This window comes from Leuciscus leuciscus, assembly GCF_965113295.1.
Source record: "Leuciscus leuciscus genome assembly, chromosome: 10".
NCBI lineage: Eukaryota > Metazoa > Chordata > Actinopteri > Cypriniformes > Leuciscidae > Leuciscus > Leuciscus leuciscus.
In genome coordinates, this window is record NC_138734.1 from 3383775 (window position 1) to 3407035 (window position 23261).

At 45.9% G+C, this 23261-nt stretch overlaps 1 protein-coding gene and 1 long non-coding RNA gene across 2 annotated transcripts in view; both read left to right on the forward strand.

The window, feature by feature from the left end:
- Nucleotides 1-23261, forward strand: part of LOC309507871 — a 55252-nt gene that overhangs the window by 6421 nt on the left and 25570 nt on the right. The window lies entirely within an intron of this gene.
- LOC309507797 (uncharacterized protein) overlaps nucleotides 19549-23261 on the forward strand; it is a 28529-nt gene continuing 24816 nt past the window's right edge. The window contains exon 1 of the mRNA XM_082182214.1: nucleotides 19549-19638. The gene's annotated coding sequence lies outside the window, so the exon portion shown is untranslated. The remainder of the gene's footprint in view (nucleotides 19639-23261) is intronic.

A 23261-nucleotide genomic window follows, 5' to 3' on the forward strand; every position in this document is an offset into this window, starting at 1 on the left:
TGCGGTTGACGGCGCCAAAGAAAGAGGATACCTATCCGTTCCTCCGGTCAAGGAAGCCATGGCGACTCACTTGTGCCCGCCCTCTGCGGGATGGCGGTCCAAGTCGAGCCTGCCTACAAAAGCCTGCCGGACCACCTCGGCGCTGATCGGCCGCGCTTACGCAGCTGCCGGTCAAGCCGCGTCCGCCTTACACGCTATGGCAATTTTGCAAATACACCAGGCCAACCTTCTCCGCTCGCTGGACGAGGCTGGCCCGACTTTGGAGCGTGTAACGGATCTGAGGAGTGCGACGGATCTGTCTCTGAGAGCTACCAAAGCCGCCGTCCAAGCCATCGGACGTAACATGGCCGCCCTCACCGTTCTTGGGTCTGGGACGCTCCCTCACCATTACGGAGCGTCACTTGTGGTTAACGCTGTCCGACATGTCTGATTCTGACCGCGCCACTTTCTTGGACGCTCCTGTGTCACCGTCGGGTCTCTTCAGTCCCTCGGTGAAGGGCTTCGCGGAGCGCTATTCAGAGGTGCAGAAGGCGTCTCAGGCCATGAGACATTTTCTGCCACGGCGTTCCAGTTCCGCAGCGGGCCGCGCTAAGAAGCAGCCGTCCGCTCTGAAACCAGCACCCCCACCGCCTCCGCCGCCTGCCGCCCAGCATCACCAGGCTCGAGAGGAGCGTCAGCGCTCGCGCTCCACCAGCCGACGCAGACCGCCTCCCGCCCGGGGTCCCAGACCCAAGATCGCGCCGAACTTTGAGCCTCCTAAGTCTTCCTAGCCCCCTTAGGAAGGCGCAGATGGCTGAGTCCCGCTGCGGCCGTACCGCCATCGAAATCGGCACGACCCACTCTCTCAGTCCCCTCAACAGAGGCGATTCGAAGAGTGTATTCAGCAGTCAATGAGCCGGTTACTCAACTCGCTCGCCTGCACACAAACGCCGTTCTCACGGTGACCCACACATATCTAAAAAAAAAGCATTATGTCTGTTTTTTGTTTTGTATGTAGGAAATGTGCCCACTACCCAATGCCCACCCCTACACATAAACACTACCCCCTCTGTGTGTCACACTCATCCAGGGTTAAAATCAATAAAGCTGGCTCATGCCGCTCGACCTATGAGTGTAGGAAAGGTGCCCACTTCCCAGTGTTCACCCCTACACATAAGCACAGTGTCTCACACCACCCCGGGGTCCATATCAGTCAAACCGGCCTCCGCCGTTCATGTTTTACATGTTTTACATGTAGGGAATGTGCCCGCTGTACAGTGGCCACCCCTACCTATGAACACGACTGTATCTGTGTTGCTAAGCGCTCCGTGCCTTCCGCCGCCGGGAAGCTGGATACAAAGCCGCTGCACGAAGTGCTGACTGCCCCATTGAACATGAGCTTGATGAACATAGCATGTCATCATGGCCGGGTCCCCGAGTCTCTGAATACCAGCGACCGGAACCCAGATTTCATTCTACCCCTGGCTATTCACGCGAAAACGTGGGAATCGATTCCAGGGGTCTCGAAATGGGTGCTAGAAATAGTAAAACGGGGCTATTCGCTACAATTCGCTCGCAGACCACCGCGCTTCACAGCACGGGTTGAAACCTCGGTGAATCAGGAAGTAGAACACCTACTTCGCGCCGAGATAGCGAATTTGCTAGGTAAAGGAGCGGTAGAGACCGTCCCCTTGGCAGAGAGCGAGTCGGGGTTCTACAGCCGTTACTTCTTAGTCCCGAAGAAGAACGGCGGGCTCCGCCCTATACTAGATCTCAGGCTTTTGAACAAAGCTCTTATGATACGCTCGTTCAAAATGCTCACAACCAGACAAATCCTCGCTCGAATCCGACCAGGGGACGGTTTATATCAGTGGATCTGAAAGACGCGTACTTTCAGATTCAAATAGCAGCCCGTCACAGGCCATTCTTGAGATTCGCCTTCGAGGGCCAGGCTTATCAGTACACCGTCCTCCCGTTCGGTCTGTCTTTAGCACCTCGTACATTTACGAAATGCATGGACACAGCGCTCGTGCCCCTCAGACGAAGGGGCGTGAGAATTCTGAATTATTTGGACGACTGGCTGATTTTAGCGCAGTCGAGGGAAGAACTGGTACTGCACAAAGCGCTATTGCTAGACCATTTAAATCAGTTGGGTCTCAGAGTCAACTGGGCCAAAAGCAATCTATCTCCCAGCCAGACAATGTCTTTTCTGGGAATAGAGTTGGACTCCAGGTCGATGCTGGCGCGCCTAACACGAGAGCGCACGGCAGTAATTCAGCGCCTAGCAGCGTCATTCATAGTGGGGAGGAATCTTCCCCTCAGAGTGTTTCAGAGGATGATGGGTCTTATGGCCTCAGCCTCAACGGTGCTACGGCTGGGTCTGTTATACATGCGCCCCTTTCAGCTTTGGCTGAGGCGGTGTGTTCCGGCGCAAGCATGGACATCAGGCTTGCTGCGCCTCACGGTGAATCAGACATGTGCATGAAACCGTGGATAAGAGCCGACTGGTATCAGTCCGGCGTGAACCTGGGTTTACCCTCAGTGGTCAAAGTAGTCTCGACAGACGCCTCCAACATGGGTTGGGGAGCCCTTTACGAAGGGAGGCCATCGATGGGCCTGTGGTCAGACGCAGAAAAGCGCCTACACATAAACTGTCTAGAGATGAAAGCGGTCGAGAATGCCCTGCAGTTTTTCCTCCCGGTGCTGAGGAGTCACCATGTTCTAGTCAGAACAGACAATATGTCAGTGGTGTCATATATAAACCGCCAGGGCGGCCTCAGGTCCCGGAGCCTTTTTGCAAGAGCAAAACGCCTCCTTATATGGGCCCAGCACAACTTGCGCTCGCTGAGAGCAGTGCATGTTCCGGGCGTCGTGAACGTGGGCCCAGACATGCTGTCCAGGGCCAAGCTTCCCCCAGGGGAATGGTCCCTGCATCCCCTGGTAGTACAAAACATCTGGGGCATCTTCGGCAGAGCGGAGGTAGACCTATTCGCGTCACAGGCCAACGCTCATTGCCCAATATTCTCTTCGAAAGAAAGGGACGCGCTGGCCCTAAACTGGCCCAGACGTCTTCTATATGTATTTCCCCCGGTCGCCTTGTTACCACAGGTAATCAAGCGAATCAGGGAGTGCAAATGCTCAATAATTTTGATAGCTCCACGCTGGGAGAATCAAGTTTGGTTCCCAGAATTTATAGAGCTGGGGAGCGCACCCCCATGGCCGATTCCGCTGAGGAAGGACCTGCTGTCTCAGGCCGAGGGCGCGATTTGGCACCCACACCCCGAGCTGTGGGCTCTACATGTGTGGGCGATCAATCACTAACATTTCACCTCCCTAAGGGAGTGATGAACACGATCACGCAGGCTAAAGCTCCGTCTACTAGACGGCTCTACGCGTCTAAATGGTCGGTGTTCGCTGAATGGTGTTCAGCTCATGAATTGGACCCAGTATGTGGCGAGGTAACGGTGGTGCTTTCCTTCTTGCAAGAGCTGCTGGACAGCGGGAGAACTCCATCCACGCTCAAGGTGTATGTGGCGGCCATAGCAGCTTTTACAAAGTCTGCAAATGGCCAGTCGCTGGGAAAGAACAACCCTTATAATCCATTTTCTCAGAGGTGCTAGGAGGCTGAATCCTCCTCGACCTTCATCGGTTCCAATTTGGGACCTTTCTACGGTCCTGGAGGCCATGAAAGGTAGCCTATTTGAACCTTTACATGCGGTGGAGCTAAAATACCTCTCCTTCAAAACCGTTTTTCTGCTGGCAATGGCTTCAGTAAAACGGGTGAGCGACTTACACGCGCTCTCTGTGAGTGCTACGTGTCTGGAATTTGGGCCTAATGACTCTAAGGTCATCCTCAAACCAAGACATGGTTACATCCCGAAGGAGCTTGCGACTCCGTTTAGAGCGCAAGTTATTTCCCTATCAGCCCTCCCTGCATCCTGCGGTGAGGACGGGGTTAATCTCCTTTGCCCAGTTAGGGCCTTGAGGATTTATGTGGAACGCTCCGCTGCCTTCAGGTAGACAGAGCAGCTTTTCGTTTCCTTCGGTGGTCGCGTTAAAGGGCTAGCCACTTCGAAACAGACCCTGTCCAGATGGACAGTTGATGCTATTGCATCAGCTTACGCCTCCAAGGGCCTAGATAGCCCCTTGGGCGTTAGAGCCCACTCGACTAGAGGCATGGCCTCGTCGTGGGCATGGACGAGCGGGGTTTCACTTCAAGACATTTGTATGGAAGCAGGCTGGGCCTCTCTGTCTACATTTATAAGGTTTTACAACTTGGAAGTGCCTGCCCTACAGGCTAGGCTGTTCTCAGTCTAATTATGCAGTATTAACTATGTCTACCCAACCCAGTTTGCCTAGACTGTTGATATATTGCAATGTCCTGTGGGCCAATGCAGTTCAAGGCTGATATATTGTCTTAACTAACTGTATGTGTATATGTGTAAGCACCTATCTTCATGTTACCGAGTTGTCACGCCCTGTGCATTCTGCCCTTGGGACATTTGTGTTGGACACTTAGCACGCACGGCGTTTTACATTGGGTTCCCGTAGCGTAAGCTAAACTTACGCAACATGAGAGTACTCTCGTAAGAGAACGACACTCGGTTACTAACGTAACCTCGGTTCTCTCTAGAGAGGGAACGAGTGTTGCGTAGCCTGCCATGCTTGTACAACGTTATGGTTTCGCTTCCAGTCGACTGAAATCAACCTGAGCGATGGGTATTTATAGGCTTAGGCCACACCCATATTGGCGGGCCATGACGTAGCGCAGGGAAGCCTTTCCATTGGCGCTGAAGTCATGGCAGACGCACTGATAGGTTGCAGCAGTTGCCGCAGAGCAGCCTATGGGCGCGCGAGCTGCCTCGCCTAGGTCTTGTTGTAAAGAAGAGATAGGATCCAAATGCAAACGAAAGTCAGAGTTTATTGAGAGAGAGCAAAATAATAGTTCTTCAAACAGGAACACAGGATGCTTGCAGATTATGCGGTAGAATAGTCTTTAGAAAGGAAAACAGAACAGACTCCGTAGATAAGTCCTCCAAGCGGGACAGCAACTCTCTCACAGCTCTCGCTCGTAGGGTGGAGTACAGCAGAACGTCAGGGAGATCGGCCGGTAGAGCTCAGACCTCTCGTCTCCTCGTAAAGAGCGGTAGTAGCAATGCAAAGACAACAGCACAGGGCGTTCGTCGACAGCGGGACAGCTGAACACAGTGTAGAACAGATGATTAGTAGAGAGAGAGATAAATGAGCTGACCTGAACCAGACTGTAGACAGGACTTGGACACGACAAGACAAGACAGAAACAGCAGGGTTTTGAGAAGAACCACTGGCATGATACTCTCACGAAATAATCTGGCAAATGACAAAGGGAACAGAGAACATTAAATAGCTAGCGGGGCTAGAGGAAGAACAGGAGAAAGGAATCAGCGCGATCACAGCTAATGAAAATCAGCTGAAGAGGGAAGAAGGGAAAAAAGAGAAAGTGACCGGCAGAGGGGGGAAAAGGAAAGGAAAAGCCAGAGAAAAGATCCAGACTCATGACAGGTCTGCTGCTGTAGCAAATGCGTTTTAAATTATAAAAAATTAAGGATAATTTTTGGCTTCAGTATTCTCGAGAAAAAGGAGTTTTTCCCGTAGCGTAAGCTAAACTTACGCAACACTCATTCCCTCTCTAGAGAGAACCGAGGTTACGTTAGTAACCGAGTGTCGTTTTCTGAAATGTTATGTTTAAATAGGCAAAATAGGCTTTAAAAAAAGAAAGTAAAATATAAACTAAATATATAATAAATATTTTTTAAATATCCTATTTGTTTTCATACAGAGAAACACACGTTTCAGTTGTTCAAGGCTTTGTATTAAATGGTTATTTTTATTTGACATTAAATACATCACATACTCTGTGTCTGATTATTATTTGTAACAACATGAACATAAAGGAAATAATATGATCAAATATACAGTCAAATGGGAAACACTTTATAACATGTTACACATTTATTAATATATTTTTTAAATAGTAAAACAAAGTTCGTATAGCTGTAGTATTGTTGAAGTAACAATAAACTACCGTGTTTGTATCCATTAACATCAAATCTTCTCATACTCTGTGTCGTTTAGTAGCCTATTGTTTGTTGTAAAAATATGAACGTAAAGGAAATAATACTATCACATATGTATACAGTCAAATGGGAAACACGTTATAACATTTTACAGATTTAGTAATATATTGCGCTTAAGTTTTTCACTGAGGAGCAAAGCAGTTGACCCAGCTGCGCAGAGGGGTACAGGAGCTGTGGCGACGGGACATGGCGTCTCCGTTCCCTCCTTCGAGGAACGAGGGTTACCTATGTAACTGAGACGTTCCCTTTCAGTCGGTCACGTTCAACGCCACATCGGACTGAACCGACTAATAGGAATCCCTACCAAAGTGCCACAGCTGCTGCCCCTTGAGAAAGCCTCCTGCCCCTTCTTGCCTGGAAGGACGATAGGAGAGGGCTTACACAGTATCTGTCACTGTTGTTCCGTGGTAACCCAAACAGTGAGACTATTGGATAACACTGGGAAAGCGTGCCCTCTCCGTTAGGAAGGAGAACGCTGCAGAAGCCACATTCTTCCCAGAAGGAGTTATGTGGAGAAACACATATACTAACTAACTCGAAGGTTGTACTGCATACGGGGACAACTGTGCTCTTGAACTGCATGCAACTGCCCGCTGGCGATAGAAGAGGCGGATGAGAGTGGTGAGGATTCTCTCCTCCCACTGCTCTCCGGGCCCTCTTCTGACCCAGAGTTAGATGAAACTGCTCTTTTATTGAAAATTTGGGTACCGCTGGTTTTGACGCCAGTGGCGGAACACAAACAAAAAAAACACAAGATTTCCCACCCGGCCCTCTTCCGGGGAAGATAGTGGTGTGGTCACCATCTCCTGAAGAGCAGTCCCCTCCATCTCTGGGTCACCTGTCATAGTCTCTTGCCTTTGGCTTTGCCACCCCTCTTGGCAGGGGCCTGGACGGGATAGGTGGCCTGCTTACGGCTAGATCCTCAGCGCCGCTTAGGTGGAGGCTGCTGCGCGGGAGTGAGGGCAAACGAAGGAGGATGCCCTCAGCAAAAAGCAAACTTAGGTGCAGCGGATGGGTGGAGGCAGCAGCTGACCGCGAGGCAGGATGTGCTTAATGGCCTCAGTCTGCTTCTGTACAGCAGAAGAGGCCTGTCTGGGACACGGGGGAGTTAAGGAACCTGAATTTGTCGGTCTCCCTCATGTCCGCCAGAAACAGCCAGATATGGCATTCATGGACCACCATCATGGACATCGCATGACCCACCGACCGCGCGGTCACTTTCGTCGATCAAAGCACAAGGCCCTTTGTGGCACGAAGTTCTTGGAGAACTTGGGGATCATGACTACCCGGTCTCCCTCATGTCCACCAGACACAGCCAGAGATGGCGTTCATGGACCACCATCGTGAACATCGCATGACCCACCGACCGTGCGGTCACCTTCATCGCTCAAAGCACGAGGTCCGTCGTAACACAAAGTTCTTGGAGAACTTGGGGATCATGACTACCCTTGTGCAGGTCCTTAAGTGTCTTGGCCTGATGAACCTGCAATAACGCCATGGCGTTCCTTCCGCACAGGCCTGGTAAGCCTTGCCTTGCCTTAAGAGATGTCTCACTGATCACAAGTTCAGTATGGCGTACCACAAGGCTCAGTACTAGGACCGTTGCTGTTCACTCTGTACATGCTACCCTTGGGAGATATCATTAGGAAGCATGGCATTAGTTTTCACTGTTATGCTGATGATCCTCAGCTCTATATTTCTTCACGCCCTGACGAAACTTACCAATTCACAAAATTAACGGAATGCATAGGTGATATAGAAAATTGGATGACTAGTAATTGCCTACTACTTAATTCTTAAAAAACAGATTCTAATTATTGGACAAAAAACTTCCTCATGTAATAATCTAGAATACTGTCTAACACTTGATGGCTGCTCTGTCAAGTCTTCGTCATCAGTTAGGGGTGTGCTCTTTGATACCAATCTTTCATTTGAAAGTCACGTGTCTAGTATCTGTAAAACGTCTCAGGTTACGACTGTAAGCGAGAACAGGGAACGAGACACTACGTCAGAATGACGCTATGGGGAACGCCTCAGGCGTGACAGGTGTCTGAAATAAATATCAACTCACGTCAATCATGTTGACCGGCGACAGCCCATGAATCATCAGCTTGATTGATTAACGTGCGACCTGGATGTATAAAGGGGAGCCTTGCACACATGACAACATCCTATCGTCTGAAGGGACTGTTGCAGGCAGGCCCCGAGGCATGGCAGGAAGACGTAGTGTCTCGTTCCCTGTTCTCAGGGAACATAGGTTACAGTCGTAACCTGAGACGTTCCCTTTCGAAAGGGAACTCTACACTACGTCAGAATGACGCTATAGGGAACGATATACCAACGCCACCATGCTAAGGGGAGTGCATGCCCTCAGGTCACACTGGGCTGTCAGTGACAGCATTCCCTACGGTCATAGCCCAAGCTAAAGGAAACCACAGAAAAACCTCACAGTTTTAAAGGAAGGTCTACGTGGGCCAGCTCAAAGGCCTAGGACCACAATTCAAAAACTAGAAAGGGTCCCTTCTAGGGAATGTAGCTAGGGGACCCGAGGGAACCCCAGCCAGTCACTATTCAGGGGAACGTGCCACCTGAAATGCCACCAGGCAGGCCTGACCTGGTGTCACTACATAAGACACTACAGTCCGGCCACTTCCTGTCTGTCCGAAGACAGAGCCTCTGGACAATTGCCTTAGGAAGGCATCCAACCCAAGGGACTGCGAAGCAGGCAGTGAACCACTCATCCCGGATCTCAGAGACGGGTCATCCTGGAGAGTATGACTCAGCATAGTGCTTTACAACCCTTGCCAGCGAGGGGAGTTTCTCTACTCGATCCATGGATCTACCCAGTGTTTGTGTTTCGAAACACTGAGGAGGCCTGTGAGGGCCTAAAGGGAGCTTACCTCCAGGAAGGCCTGGTAGGACCTCTAACCTGGCGACCACAACATGGGGGAGCTTGTATTCAACCACAATATGTGGGAGCTTACCTTCAGGAAGGCCGGTGAGGCCTCTGACCTGGCGACCACAGCATGTGGGAGCTCATATCAGGAAGGCCGGTGAGGCCTCTAACCTGGCGACCACAGCATGTGGGAGCTCCTATCAGGAAGGCCGGTGAGGCCTCTAACCTGGCGACCACAGCATGTGGGAGCTCATATCAGGAAGGCTGGTGAGGCCTGTAACCTGGGGACCACAACCTGTGGGAGCTTACTTTCAGAAAGGCCCTAGAACCGAAGTCTGGGCCACGTAAGAAAGGGAATTAAGCGTACAGCGCACAACCCTTACCATAAATATGGATTATAGAAAGTACATGAAAGAAAGTGCATGTACTTAGCCATTCTGAATCCAAGAAGGCCTGATGAGGCCTGTAACCTGGCGACCACAGCATGTGGGAGCTCATACTCGGGAAGGCTGGAGAGGCCTGTAACGCGGTGACCACAGTGTGTGGGAGCTCATCAGAATGTGGAAGTTAGCTAGAGAAAGGCGTCTGTCGTAATATACGTGACGACAGGACGCATCTAGAGTGGGAACCGAGGTGAAAGACCAGGGTCTGAGCCACATAGGAAGGGACCGAAGCGTACAGCGCATGACCCTTACCATAAAAATGGATTTTAGAAAGTACACAGGACGTTAGTCGTGTGACTTACCATAAGCATGGGTCTAAGAAAAATAGATGAAGTAAAAGGTGCATGTACTTCATCACTCTATATTCAGGAAGGCCTAGTGAGGCCTATAACCTGACGACCACAGTATGTGGGAGCTCATACTCAGGAAGGCCTGTGAGGCCTAAAACCTGGCGACCACAGTAAGTGGGAGCTCGTTTACAGGAAGGCCGGAGAGGCCTGTAACCTGACAGCCACACAATGTGGGGCTACCTTCAGAAAGGCCTAACAAGGCCTGTAACCACAGAATGTGGGAGATAGCTTAAAAGGGAGGCGTCTGTCGTAAAACATAGTGACAACAAGACGCATTTAGAGTGGGACTTGAGGTGAAGAACCGGAGTCTGAGCCACGTAAAAAAGGGAATGAAGCAGAAGCGCATTACCCTTACCATAAATATGGATTTTAGAAAGTAAACGAAACGAAAGTGCGTGTACTTATGCCAGTCCGAATCCAGGAAGGCCTGGTGAGGCCTCTAACCTGGCGACCACAGCATGTGGGAGCTCGTACTCAGGAAGGCCGGTGAGGCCTGTAACCTGGCAACCACAGCATGTGGGAACCCATGATCAGGAAGGCCAGATGAGGCCTATAACCTGATGGACACAATGCGTGGGAGCTCACATTCAGGAAGGCCTGATGAGGCCTGCAACCTGACATGTGGAAGCTCACAACCAGTGAGGCCTAAACCCTAGCGACCACAGTGCGTGGGAGTTCACATTCAGGAAGGCCTGGAGAGGCCTGTAACCTGACATGTGAAAACTCATAACCAGGAAGGCCTTTAGGAAGCCTGAAGCCTGGTGACCACTGAATGTGGGAGCTTAACACTCAGGAAGGCCTGTGAGGCCTGAAACCTGGCGACCACAGTATGTGGGAGCTCATACTCAGGAAGGCCTGTGAGGCCTGTAACCTGGTGACCACAGTATGTGGGAGCTCATACTCAGGAAGGCCTATGAGGCCTGAAACCTGGTGACCACAGTAAGTGGGAACTCACATTCAAGAAGGCCGGATGAGGCCTATAACCTGACATGAGGAAGCTCATAACTAGGAAGACCTGCGACCACGGTGTGTGGGAGCTCATACTCAGGATGGCCGGGTGAGGCCTGTAAACTGGTGGCCACAGTATGTGGAAGCTCACATTCAGGAAGGCCAGGTGAGGCCTGTAACCTGACATGTAGAAGCCCATCACCAGGAAGGCCGGTGAGGCCTGTAACCTGGCGACCACAGTATGTGGGAGCTCATAACCAGGAAGGCCTGGCGAGGCCTGTAACCTGGCGACCACCGTGTGTGGGAGCTCATATTCAGGAAGGCCGGTGAGGCCTGTAACCTGGTGACCACAGTATGTGGGAACTCACATTCAGGAAGGCCAGATGAGGCCTGTAACCTGATGACCACAGTATGTGGAAGCTCACATTCAGGAAGGCCGGTGAGGCCTGTAACCTGACATGTGGAAGCTCATAACCAGGAAGGTCTGGTGAGGCCTATACCCTGGCGACTACAGTATGTGGGAGCTCATATTCAACCACAGTATGTGGGAGCTCATACTCAGGAAGGCCTAGTGAGGCCTATGACCTGATAACCACAGGATGTGGGAGCTCATATTCAACCACAGTATGTGGGAGCTCATATTCAGGAAGGCCTGGTGAGGCCTCTGACCTGATAACCACAGTATGTGGGAGCTCATACTCAGGAAGGCCTAGTGAGGCCTATGACCTGATAACCACAGTATGTGGGAGCTCATATTCAAGAAGGCCTGGTGAGGCCTATAACTTGATAACCACAGTATGTGGGAGCTCATTCAACCACAGTATGTGGGAGCTCATACTCAGGAAGGCCTAGTGAGGCCTATGACCTGATAACCACAGTATGTGGGAGCTCATATTCAAGAAGGCCTGGTGAGGCCTATAACTTGATAACCACAGTATGTGGGAGCTCATACTCAGGAAGGCCTAGTGAGGCCTATGACCTGATAACCACAATATGTGGGAGCTCATATTCAAGAAGGCCTGGTGAGGCCTATAACTTGATAACCACAGAATGTGGGAGCTCATATTCAACCACAGTATGTGGGAGCTAATTTTCAGGAAGGCCTAGTGAGGCCTATGACCTGATAACCACATTATATGGGAGCGATATTCAAGAAGGCCTGGAGAGGCCTATAACTTGATAACCACAGTATGTGGGAGCTCATATTCAGGAAGGCCTAGTGAGGCCTATGACCTGATAACCATAATATGTGGGAGCTCATTCAACCATAGTATGTGGAAGCTCATATTCAGGAAGGCCTAGTGAGGCCTATAACCTGATAACCACATTACTCCTTGACAGTCAATTCCTGGGAGCTCACCTCAGGGAGGCCCAAGCGCTGTCCGGTTGCAAAATGGGGACTGTCTGGTCAAGGAGGCCTGATAAGACCTACTACCTGACCATCGAAGAAATATTTAGATTTACTCTCTTACCCACAACATTTTGCCCCAGACTCTAAAAAAGGAGACGTGGTCTGAAAAGAAACAGAAATATGTTAATTTCATATTTTACAAAAAGACCAGAATTACACCTGCTCTTTTTGTTCACTGCTCATCATTTTAATTCCTCAATTAAAATGCAGCCAAAAACACTGGATAACAGCCTATCTGGATGATAGGCTGAATTACTAAATATCTAACTTCTTAAAAGTCAGATAATATTCCATCATTTTAATTCATAGAATTAAATGCAGCCATAATCACCAGACAATACTGTTTTAACATGTATACGTTCTCGTAATCTACACACTGCCTCGGCAAGCGCGAGAAACGAGCCGTTAAAATATATTTGGCTTTCATCCCTCGAGAAGAAAGTCAACAGGTGCGAGGTTGAAACATCCGACAGCGCACGTTTTTTTTTTTTTTTTTACGCGCGCCGAGATATTTCTTAATGAACACTGCCAGCACCCTCAGGAACTGACTGTGAACGCCTCGTACCCAAACAGTATTGTTTCACAGATCGCGCGCATCCAAGGGGCTCAGATGCTGAACCCTCCTCCCTCGAGAAAAGGGTCCGACGAGAGCGGAGCATCTTTAATGGCAGCGTCAGCAGCCATGTCACCCTGTAGCCCAAGACTGGTTGCCCACTGAAGCTAAGCAGGGCTGAGCCTGGTTAGTACCTGGATGGGAGACCTCCTGAGAAAACCAGGCTGCTGCTGGAAGAGGTGTTAGTGAGGCCAGCAGGGGGTGCTCACCCTCTGGTCTGTGTGGGTCCTAATGCCCCAGTATACTGACGGGGACACTATACTGTCAAAGAGCACCGTCCTTCGGATGAGACGTAAAAACCGAGGTCCTGACTCTCTGTGGTCATTAAAAATCCCAGGATGTCTTTCGAAAGAGTAGGGGTGTAACCCCGGCATCCTGGCCAAATTTGCCCAGTGGCCTGGCCTCTGTCCATCATGGCCTCCTAATCATCCCCATACACTGATTGGCTTCATCACTGTCTCCTCTCCACCAGTAAGCTGGTGTGTGGTGGGCGTTCTGGCGCAATATGGCTGCCGTCGCATCATCCAAGTGGATGCTGCACATTGGTGGTGGTTGAGGAGATTCCCCCTTCTATGTAAAGCACTTTGAGTGCCGAGAAAAGCGCTATATAAATGTAATGAATTATTATTATTATTATTATTTAAATGAAAAACGCTCACAGTTTGCACAAGAGGCTCTCTCGAGAGCCTCCCGCGCGCTTCAGCGATATTCTCAAAACAGACAAACAGTCCCTGAAGACGAAAAGATGTTGTCATATGTGCAAGGCTCCCCTTTATACATCCAGGTCGCGCGTTAATCAATCAAGCTGATGATTCACGGGCTGTCGCCGGTCAACATGATTGACGTGAGTTGATATTTATTTCAGACACCTGTCACGCCTGAGGCGTTCCCCATAGCGTCATTCTGACATAGTGTAGAGTTCCCTTTCGAAAGGGAACCACATTTTTCCATCTTAAATATAAATGACATCATATGCTCTCATTGACAAATGCTGAACAATTAGTTCATGCGTTCATGGCATCAAGGCTAGATTATTGTAATGCTCTTATGGGTGGTTGCCATGCACGCTTAATAAACAAATTACAGATGGTCCAAAACGCAGCAGTTCGAGTTTTTACCAGAACCAGGAAGTATGACCATATTAACCTGATTCTGTCAACACTGCATTGGCTCCCTATTAAACCGTATAAATTAAAAAATTTAGCTGTTTACTTACAAAGCACTAAATAGTTTAGCTCCGCAGTACTTGAGCGAGCTCTTAACGCATTATAGTCCTTCACGTCTATTGCGATCTCAAAATTCCGGCCAGTTGATAATACTTAGAATATCAAAATCGACTGCTGGCGGTAGATCCTTTTCCTATTTAGCACCAAAACTTTGGAACAGTCTTCTTAACATTGTCCGGTAAGCAGACACACTCTGTCAGTTCTAAGCTAGACTAAAAACACATATCTTTGGCCTAGCATACACATAACACATTATAGACTTCTATAATTCAATGTTAGGCTGCATAGATTAGGTCAGCCAGAACCGGGAACACTCCCCATAAATCCTGATGTACTCGTTACATCATAAGAAGAATGGCGTCTACGCTAATATTAGTCTCTCTGTTTATCCAGAGGTTTTACCGCATTCCGCCGGATCCAGGCCGTATTCAGATCTGATGAAGGACCTGCGCCTGGATGCGACGACAACGCAGTCCTGAAGTGTCAACTAGTCTCTCCCCTGTGAAGGCCTCCCTCCCCTCCCTTTACCTCTGTGCAGATAAAACGTTGTCTGGATAATTCCGGTTCGCGTGGCTACGCGGAAGCGATAAACATTCTGTATTATACATTTTAAGGCCAGACAAGTAGTTTGTTGAGTGTTGGTTTGTAGGGAAGGACTACATGCCTGCGCACTACACGCCTGCGCACATATATTTAAATGAGAATAACTATAGACTGAACTCGTAATACGCAGCCTATTCTCGTTAGCATATTGATTACTTTTCTTGGGCTGTTTTTACTATTTTACATTTGTTTCTTTGTTTTAAAATTAATCTTAGCTTAGTTGTTCTTTAGGTGTTTCTGTGTTGTTTTTGCTGCTTTTATTTTTATATGCTTGTTCTGTAAAGCACTTTGGTCTGTCTAGTGGCTGTTTAAATGTGCTATATAAATAAATGAACTTGAACTTGAACTTGAACTACGCATGTGCACGCCATCAGCGTTCTCACAGGTGGGGGTCCCGTTCGGCCTCCTCATAGAGATCAATATTATAAAGCTTGTTTTGAGGAAAATTGGGTTGTATCTCGTTGTCTACGTTACTATGATTGTAAATAGGTGTCATTTGTGTTTTAACAATGTTTATCGATCCGGGAAGTGTTGATCTGTAAATATATTGCCAACTTACTGAACTCCTTGATTTAAGCACCCACTGACAGCATTTCATATTTAGTCCAAGTTCAAACTCTATGAACCGCTCCATTGTTAAAGGAACACTCCACCGTTTTTTGAAATAGGGCTTATTCACCTTCTTTCCTACATTTAGATAGGTGGGCAAATGCATTTTTGTCTCAGTGCATGCATTGTTTTAGTTTGACAGGGTCGGCGCTAGCTTAGCTTAGCATAATGAATGGAATCTTTTGTTGTCAGCTAGCATGTCCTGAGTAAAAGTGATACATAAAAAAAAAAAACCCCACCTAATTACTTCTTGTGGCCTGCGTATTCACAACAAGTACAAATAGCGATGCAGATTAACACTAGACGATTTCCTATGCAGATATTGACTTAGGACTATGTTAGGGGGAAGCACAGGTGAAGCACTGCTACTTGGGCGCAGAGATATCACGCCCAAGTAGCAGTGCTTCGCCTGTGCTTCCCCCTAATATAGTCCTTAATATATAAGTCAATATCTGCCTAGGAAATCGCCTAGTGTTAATCTGCATCACTATTTGCACTTGTTGTGAATACGCAGGCCACAAGAAGTAATTAGGTGGGTTTTTTAATTTTTATATCACTTTTACTCAGGACATGCTAGCTGGCAACAAAGGATTCCATTCATTGTGCTAAGCTAAGCTAGCGCCGACCCTGTCAAACTAAAACAATGCATGCACTGAGACAAAAATGCATTTTCCCACTTATCTAAATGTAGGAAAGAAAGTGAATAAGCCCTATTTCAAAAAACGGTGGAGTGTTCCTTTAATGTGCGGAGCTGTCTGAAACACTGCCAGCGGGACATTAAACAGGAAGTGTTTGTCAGAGCTCACAACAGTTTTTGCGAGGGAACGCAAATATCTTTGCTAGGGAACGCAAAAGTTCCCTTTCGAGAACGGTTCACTCGTATTGCGTCGCTAGACGCTATGGGAAAACACCTTTTCTCGAGAATATTGAAGCCTTTATTTCATAACGCAGTGCAGCTGCACAGCCAGCACAGTGCAGAGTTGTATAACGTGCTGATTGGCTGGGCTGTGGGAACTGCACGAACCTATGGCGAAGCGGCGAGGACGCGCAAACCAATCAGGGCGCTTCTCGCCTCGCACGTGGCTATTGACTATATAAGCAGCCCATTTCGCCATAGGAATCAGATTTAATCTCCTTCAGCGACGACTCACCTCTTCGCTGATCTTCTCCTGCTTGAAAGCCTTCTCGCCATCGAACGAGCCCAGCAGGCTTCCTGCACAGCGCTTCTGACTCGACGCCGTCATCTGCTGATTCGCCGTTTCCCTGCGGCCATCCGGCGACGTATCCTTTTAACGAGCAAAACTACCTAAAAGCCAAACTTCCGTCTGAAAGAGCAGCACGGCGTTGTTTCAAATGCCGCGCCCCTACTGTGTTACATGCAGAGCCCTTCTGCATCGCACAGACGAGCACTGTGAGTGCGTTTCCTGCCTGGGCAAAAACCATGCACAAACTGCACTCACTCAGGGCAGCTGTTCTAATTGCGAGAACATGCCACTCTCCTCTCTGCACTCACGGCTAGCTTTTTAGAGAGAGCGACCCCGCCCCTCGCGCCCTCCCGTTTCCCACCTCCCAGGGTACCCGGGGACATCCCGGAAAGAGTCCTAAGCACTATCGCAGAGGCTACAGGTCTGTCCACGAGACGCCTCTATGTCCTCAAGTGATCAGTGTTCACCAGCTGGTGCTCAGCTCGGAACCTAGACCCCTACTCATGTGAAGTACCACTGGTACTTTCATTTCTACAAGAGCTACTAGACACGGGTCATAAGTATACGTGGCTACTGGACACACACTCTAAGTATATGTGGCGGCCATAGCAGTGTTCCATGCTCCTGTAGCCGACCTGGTCGTACGCTTCCTCAAGGGGGCCAGGAGGCTGAACCCGCCTTGTCCTCCCTCTATACCCTCATGGGACCTATCCACGGTCCTCAGGGCCCTTAGGGGACCCCCTTTCGAGTCGGCTGACTTAAAGTTACTTTCGCTAAAGACCGCACTCCTGATAGCCCTAGCATCGGTCAAGTGAGTGGGCAATTTGCAAGCGCTCTCCATTAACGCTTCCTGCCTTGACTTTGGGCCCAACAACTCCAAAGTCGTCCTCAAACCAAGACATGGCTATGTACCCAAGGTGCTCTCAACTCCGTTCAGGGCCCAGGTCATTTCACTGTCTGCCCTTCCTCTGTCGGAAGACGATAGAGAATTAAGTCTACTCTGCCCCATCAAGTTTATATAGAGCGTTCTGCCCCGTTCAGGCAGCCGGAACAGCTCTTTGTATGCTGCGGCAGCCGCACCAAAGGGCTATCGGTCACGAAGCAAAGATTGTCACGTTGGATAGTAGATGCTATCTCTTTGGCCTACGCCTCAATGGGCCTTCAATGCCCCATAGGTGTCAGGGCTCATTCCACAAGGGGTATGTCGTCTTCATGGGCATGGTCCAGTAGTGTACCAATTGAAGACATTTGTGCGGCGGCCGGCTGGTCTTCGCCGTCCACATTTGTGAGGTTTTACAACTTGGAGGTGCCGGCTCTGCAGGCATGAGTCCTTTCTATCTAGGAGATCTTGGCCCCTGAAGGGCCCAAGCCTCTAGGTATCCCTTTGTGGGCTCCGACATTTGTCCGGTCCCCGTTGGTTTTGACTTTTAGTTCTACTATAAGCCTCGGGCTTCACAGCCCCAGACGGTAGTTCAGAGCGAAGTCATCAGCTAATAGCACGGCGTTTTGAAATGGGTTCCCATAGCGTCTAGTGACGCAATACGAGTGAACCATTCTCAAAAGGGAATGTACTCGGTTAATAACGTAACCTCGGTTCCCTGAGAGTAACGGGAACGAGTATTGCGTAGATGGCCGTGCTATTAAGCTTCACGTTCAGGTACTGTTGCTTCAGTTGATTTAACCTGATTCCTATGGCGAAATAGGCCGCTTATATAGTCAGTAGCAATGCCCAATTTGGTGGTTTTTTGCCGCGCGAGGTGGGAAGCACCATGATAGGTTCACGTGGCTTCGCCATAGGTTCGTGCAGTTCCCGCAGCCCAGCCAATCAGCACGCTATACAGCTCTGTACTGTGCTGGCTGTGCAGCTGCACTGCGTTTTAAAATAAAGGCTTCCTAATTCTCGAGAAAAGGAGTTTTCCCATTACGTCTAGCGAAGCAGTACCGTTACTCTCAGGGAACTGAGGTTACGTTAGTAACCGAGTGCGAGGGAACGCAAAGTTTCTCGAGGGAACGCAGACGATTTGAAAATTCTTTTTTTCTCCCACCACCATGTCCTTTTAGGGGCTTGTTTGTTATTGAGTGTGTGTGCACATGTTTTTATATCCTGTGTGTGTGTGTGTGTGTGAGAGAGAGAGAGAGAGAGAGAGAGAGAGAGAGAGAGAGAGAGAGAGAGAGAGAGAGGGAGTGTATTGAATGAGTATATTTAGCCTCCTGTGCACTTGTAAGTGAGCTGTTAAGGAGTTTTGTTTTCTGATATCGTCCATCGTGTTGACTTTCAAAATCCCAAAAGTTGCAGTTTACCAACCTAGGTTAGGTTGTGACATGTTTCTGTTTATCTCTGAAAACAGTTTTGACAGGTGTATTTTTCTGTTTTAGCAAGCTATCAATTTTATTGCTGTACCTCCACGCCAAAAATAACAATATTCTCATTCATAATTAGTGTATATTAAATGTAATCATAGGCTTCTACTCTACAAGTATGTGCTTATTCTGTGCAATATATAGTTTTTTGTGTCAACTCAAATTTTGTCACATCGTCCTTCAACCTTGTACTGGCGCTTTAATTATGCTCCAGCTGCTGAGCAGCACAGCAAAAAAAAACTTGACGCCAAAAAACAACAACACTGAAACGCTTTATTATTTTATTTGTTTCGTGCACAACCGACGAACTTAACATTGGCTGAAAGTAGCAAGCTAATGTTAATTGTGGGGCTACTGCTCGGTATAAGTTTTCAAGAATATTATGGCCTATGCAAATAGCCTAGGCTACTAAAACGAACACCAAAACTTAACATGAACTGTAAAAAATTATAGCAATTTATGCAAAAAATAAATAAATAAATAATGATGGAAAGCTGTCAGTCTGCACGTGTCTTACCTTGACCACATTCTTCCATATGAATATATTTTCTGTTCTGATCACCAATCAGAGGCCGCATTTTTATTATGTCATCATGTAGACTTCTTACAATGTATTTTACAGTATTTAAAAAATATAAAAATACAAAACACTAATGTATTTTGATACAAAATATTAAGTAATTTTCATCATCCCTATCAAATACAAATTACAAAATCGTATTTTATATTTGAAATACGTATTTGAAACCATTTATCATAAATAGCCTACTGCTAATCCCTGACTAGAAAGTGAAAGTAAAAACATCTGACGCTGAACTAACGGTGCGTAATCTTTCAGAGACGATGAGAGCTGAATCTACTTCAGCGTGCTGATAACGGTAGGAAGTTATTTTCTTAATATTTATCTTGTGGCTCATAAGTAGTGAAAAATGAGAAGAGACGTATTTCGTGTTCAAAAGTTGTTTTGGAAATGAGAAGTTAATCTACTCCGTTTCGCGTAACGCCCTTCAGCCGTGACTTAGGCTATTCACAGCACTGCCTCGAGTACCTTATTGCTACATAACATTCTTAAAAAGAAACATTATATATTTCTTATGTTTCTCAGAGTCAGAGACCATAAAACCAGAGTAAATGGTAGCATTTTCACTGACATTCTCTGACTGTTGGTCACAGTATAGCAAGTTAAGCAAGGCCTATAGGCTATTCAGTACTTATTTTACAATAAATTATTGGTTAAATCAGTTGATCATTAGCTTGTTTAGGTTTGATGAGGACAGCAAGCAAACTTTTTTTAATTTATTTTTATTTTTTGCTTGTCATTGACAAATAGTTGAGTCGTTGCTCATGTTGCACAACATGTCAGAGCAAAGACAGTTCGTTGAAAACTCGTGCCAGGCGTTTGTGGTGAAATTAAACCGTTTCAGCAAGTCATATCTGAAGATCTTAAATTATTATGAACTGTGTTTTTATTTTGGAAGAATGCTTATCAATAATATTTTGATGAGTTAGGCTAATTTGTTTTTTTCTGGCATTTTCCCTTTTTCATTGCCATTTTCTTGTAGTGCAATGGTATTAAATGTAAATATCTGATAGTAAAAGAAGTAGGCTAAACAAAATGCTTAGTAGGCCTACATAATTTGACATTGTAAAAGTGTAATAATTATAGCTATACTGTAAGAATCATCTGCTGTATCCGTGCCCTGTTTTATTTTTAATTTTATTTTTAACTTGTATATTTAATGCAGAAATTTGAACTTGCTACACTGAAATGGCTTAGGTTTTACAATAAGCTTTCATTTGTTAGCATTAGTTAACATGAACTAACAATCATTCGACCGCATTTATTAGTCAGTATTTTCAACATTTAGACTAATTTAGGGACGCTATGGATATGTGTCCCTCAAGTGACAGCACTGATATGTCCCAAGCAATAAGTTCGATCAAAACTTAAAATATATTTATATACCACTGTTATCCGGTTGTGTCTTGTGATTTTTATGTATTAGGCTTAGCCTATTTTATTTATTCAGGAAACATCTTATTTAGATTAAAATCTCTTACAAGAGCGCAATTCATAGTAAATAAACGGTTAATATCTCTGAGTCCCGCCTGCTAACACACATCGCTAAACTGATTGGCTTTGTTTTTTCTTTCTAACTTGTGAGAGGCTCTTGTGTGAACCGGCAATGCTCCTCCGAAGGAAACCTAGATGCGGGAAGCTAGGGAGAAATCAACAGTTCTGTGCAACAAAAAAAAAAAAAAAAAAAAAAAATCAGTTTTTACTATTGTATTACAATCGCGGGACAAGTGGCAAACAATCGTTAGTTTCAGAGAGAGAGAGAGAGAGAGAGAGAGAGAGAGAGAGAGAGAGAGAGAGATTGTGTATGTTTAAGTGTGTGTGTAAGACTGTGATTCTTAGACTATGGACACTTTTATGTAGGCCTACTTATGTCATATTTTTAAAAATACATATAATTTTGGACAAATTCCTCTTTCTTTTTCAAACTAACAATAAAACCTCCTTAAAAACTTTTTACTACCTTTCTATTATATTTTTTCATACTTTTCAACCTCCTAATAGGTGTCAAAATCACTGTTTTCTCCTTGTCGCACACCCAGGCTTTTTAACTTCAACAATGAAAATACAGTTTAAAAATATGACTTATCTGGTAACTATTAATATACCTAAATTAAGCACTAGTAAAATAATTAAAATACATTATAGTATTTAATGTGAGACCACCATCAATATTACTTTTTATACAAAATATAGCTGTCGCACAGTATTGGTGTCATTTCCACCACAACACTGTAATGTCCCTTTAAAAAGTTTGTGTGAAAGATTGTTTCGGTGGTTTCTATGGAAATGTTCAGAGACATCAGAGCACATGTTGGACATGGATTTTCATCAAGAACAAAATAAGAAAAATCAAGGTAAATATTGCTTGATCAGTTAATATATTTATTCTACGTCATTTCCAAACATGCTGTACCTTCATGGGTGTTTTTAAAAAGTTAAACATTTTAAGTTAAATAAGAGTATTTTGCATACATGAAATGCTAAGTATTAATTCAAAGCTAATCAGTGAAGCTATCTTCCATTTTTTTCACAAAAAACTACAGAAATGTCATTTCCACCACACTGCCCTCTGTGGTGGAAATGACATTTATGGTTACAAAGGACAATTGATATGGATTGCAAGAGTAGATTTGTGTAATACTTTTTATATTATAATATTATAATAAATTACAATACTTTTTATATTTATATTATAATATTATTTTTATTTCTAAATTATACTTTTATATTAATTGATTTTTATTTAGATAAATGAAAATTCAATTTTGTTGCATCATTTATTGCTTATATTTTTGCCTTGCCATCAGTTGTGTCAGTTATTTACAGTATGCACTGTAACCGTTCATCTGTGAGACAAATCAGTTGTAAACATCAAACTCGGCTCTACACTAAAAACAGGTGTGGTTATGTTTAATGACTTTGTGAATTGAGTTTACTGAGTGTGATGAGTTTAAGAGTTTTTCTAATAAATATATCTACTGTTTCTCTATATTAACGTTAATTCATTGTCATTTCCACCACCACCCTGTCATTTCCAGCACCACACACATTTTATTTTAAATATTTAAAAAGTTCTCATCACACATTAAAAAGGTATCCACAATTTACGAGATCATGCTCTACTTAATATAAAAATTCAAGTTATTTATTTTCTAATAAGCTCTTGCCCAAACCAATATTACATTTCAGAGTGTGACAGGTGTACAGTTCAGCATTTGGTCCTTAGGGCAGTTCATTTATCTCATTGACAAATGTATAATCATTGTAAATTGTGGAAAAACTGATAAAACTAGTTACAAAAAATTATCTTAGACAATTCTTGAGTGGCATAATTATTCTATTTTTAAATAACAGCTGTATATTGAGATGTGGTGGAAATGACATTTGTTCATTGCAGGTCGGAAAAAAATTTAAAATATGAACAATTTCTCTTGTAATCTAAGTTTGTCCTCTTACAGACCTTAAAACTAGACAAATTATTTAAACTTATGAGACTGTGTTACGTTATGTTCAACTTCACAAGACTAAAAGTGCCCCTAGTTGAAGAAACGCCCAGGGACAAAATGTCCCTATGCACCACAAGGATGGCAATATCCGAAATAGCCTACTTGTCCTTGTGGGGATTTTTTTATTATTATTTGTAAAACAGCTGAAAATGTAAAAATGCCGAAAGTTTTCTGTGATAGGCAGGGTTAGTGTAGGGGGATATAATATACAGTTTGTACAGTATAAAAATCATTATGTATGTAAAAAGTCCCCATAAAACATAAAAACACAACATTGCTTGGTCTTGTTGAAATGAGAGGACTGTTTGATGAAGTTGAAACCCTTGTTATCCCAGTCTCATCAGCTGAGGCTGAAAGAAGTGTCAGTGCTCTTAGGAGACTGAAAACATGGCTCAGAACAAAGGCACAAGTGACA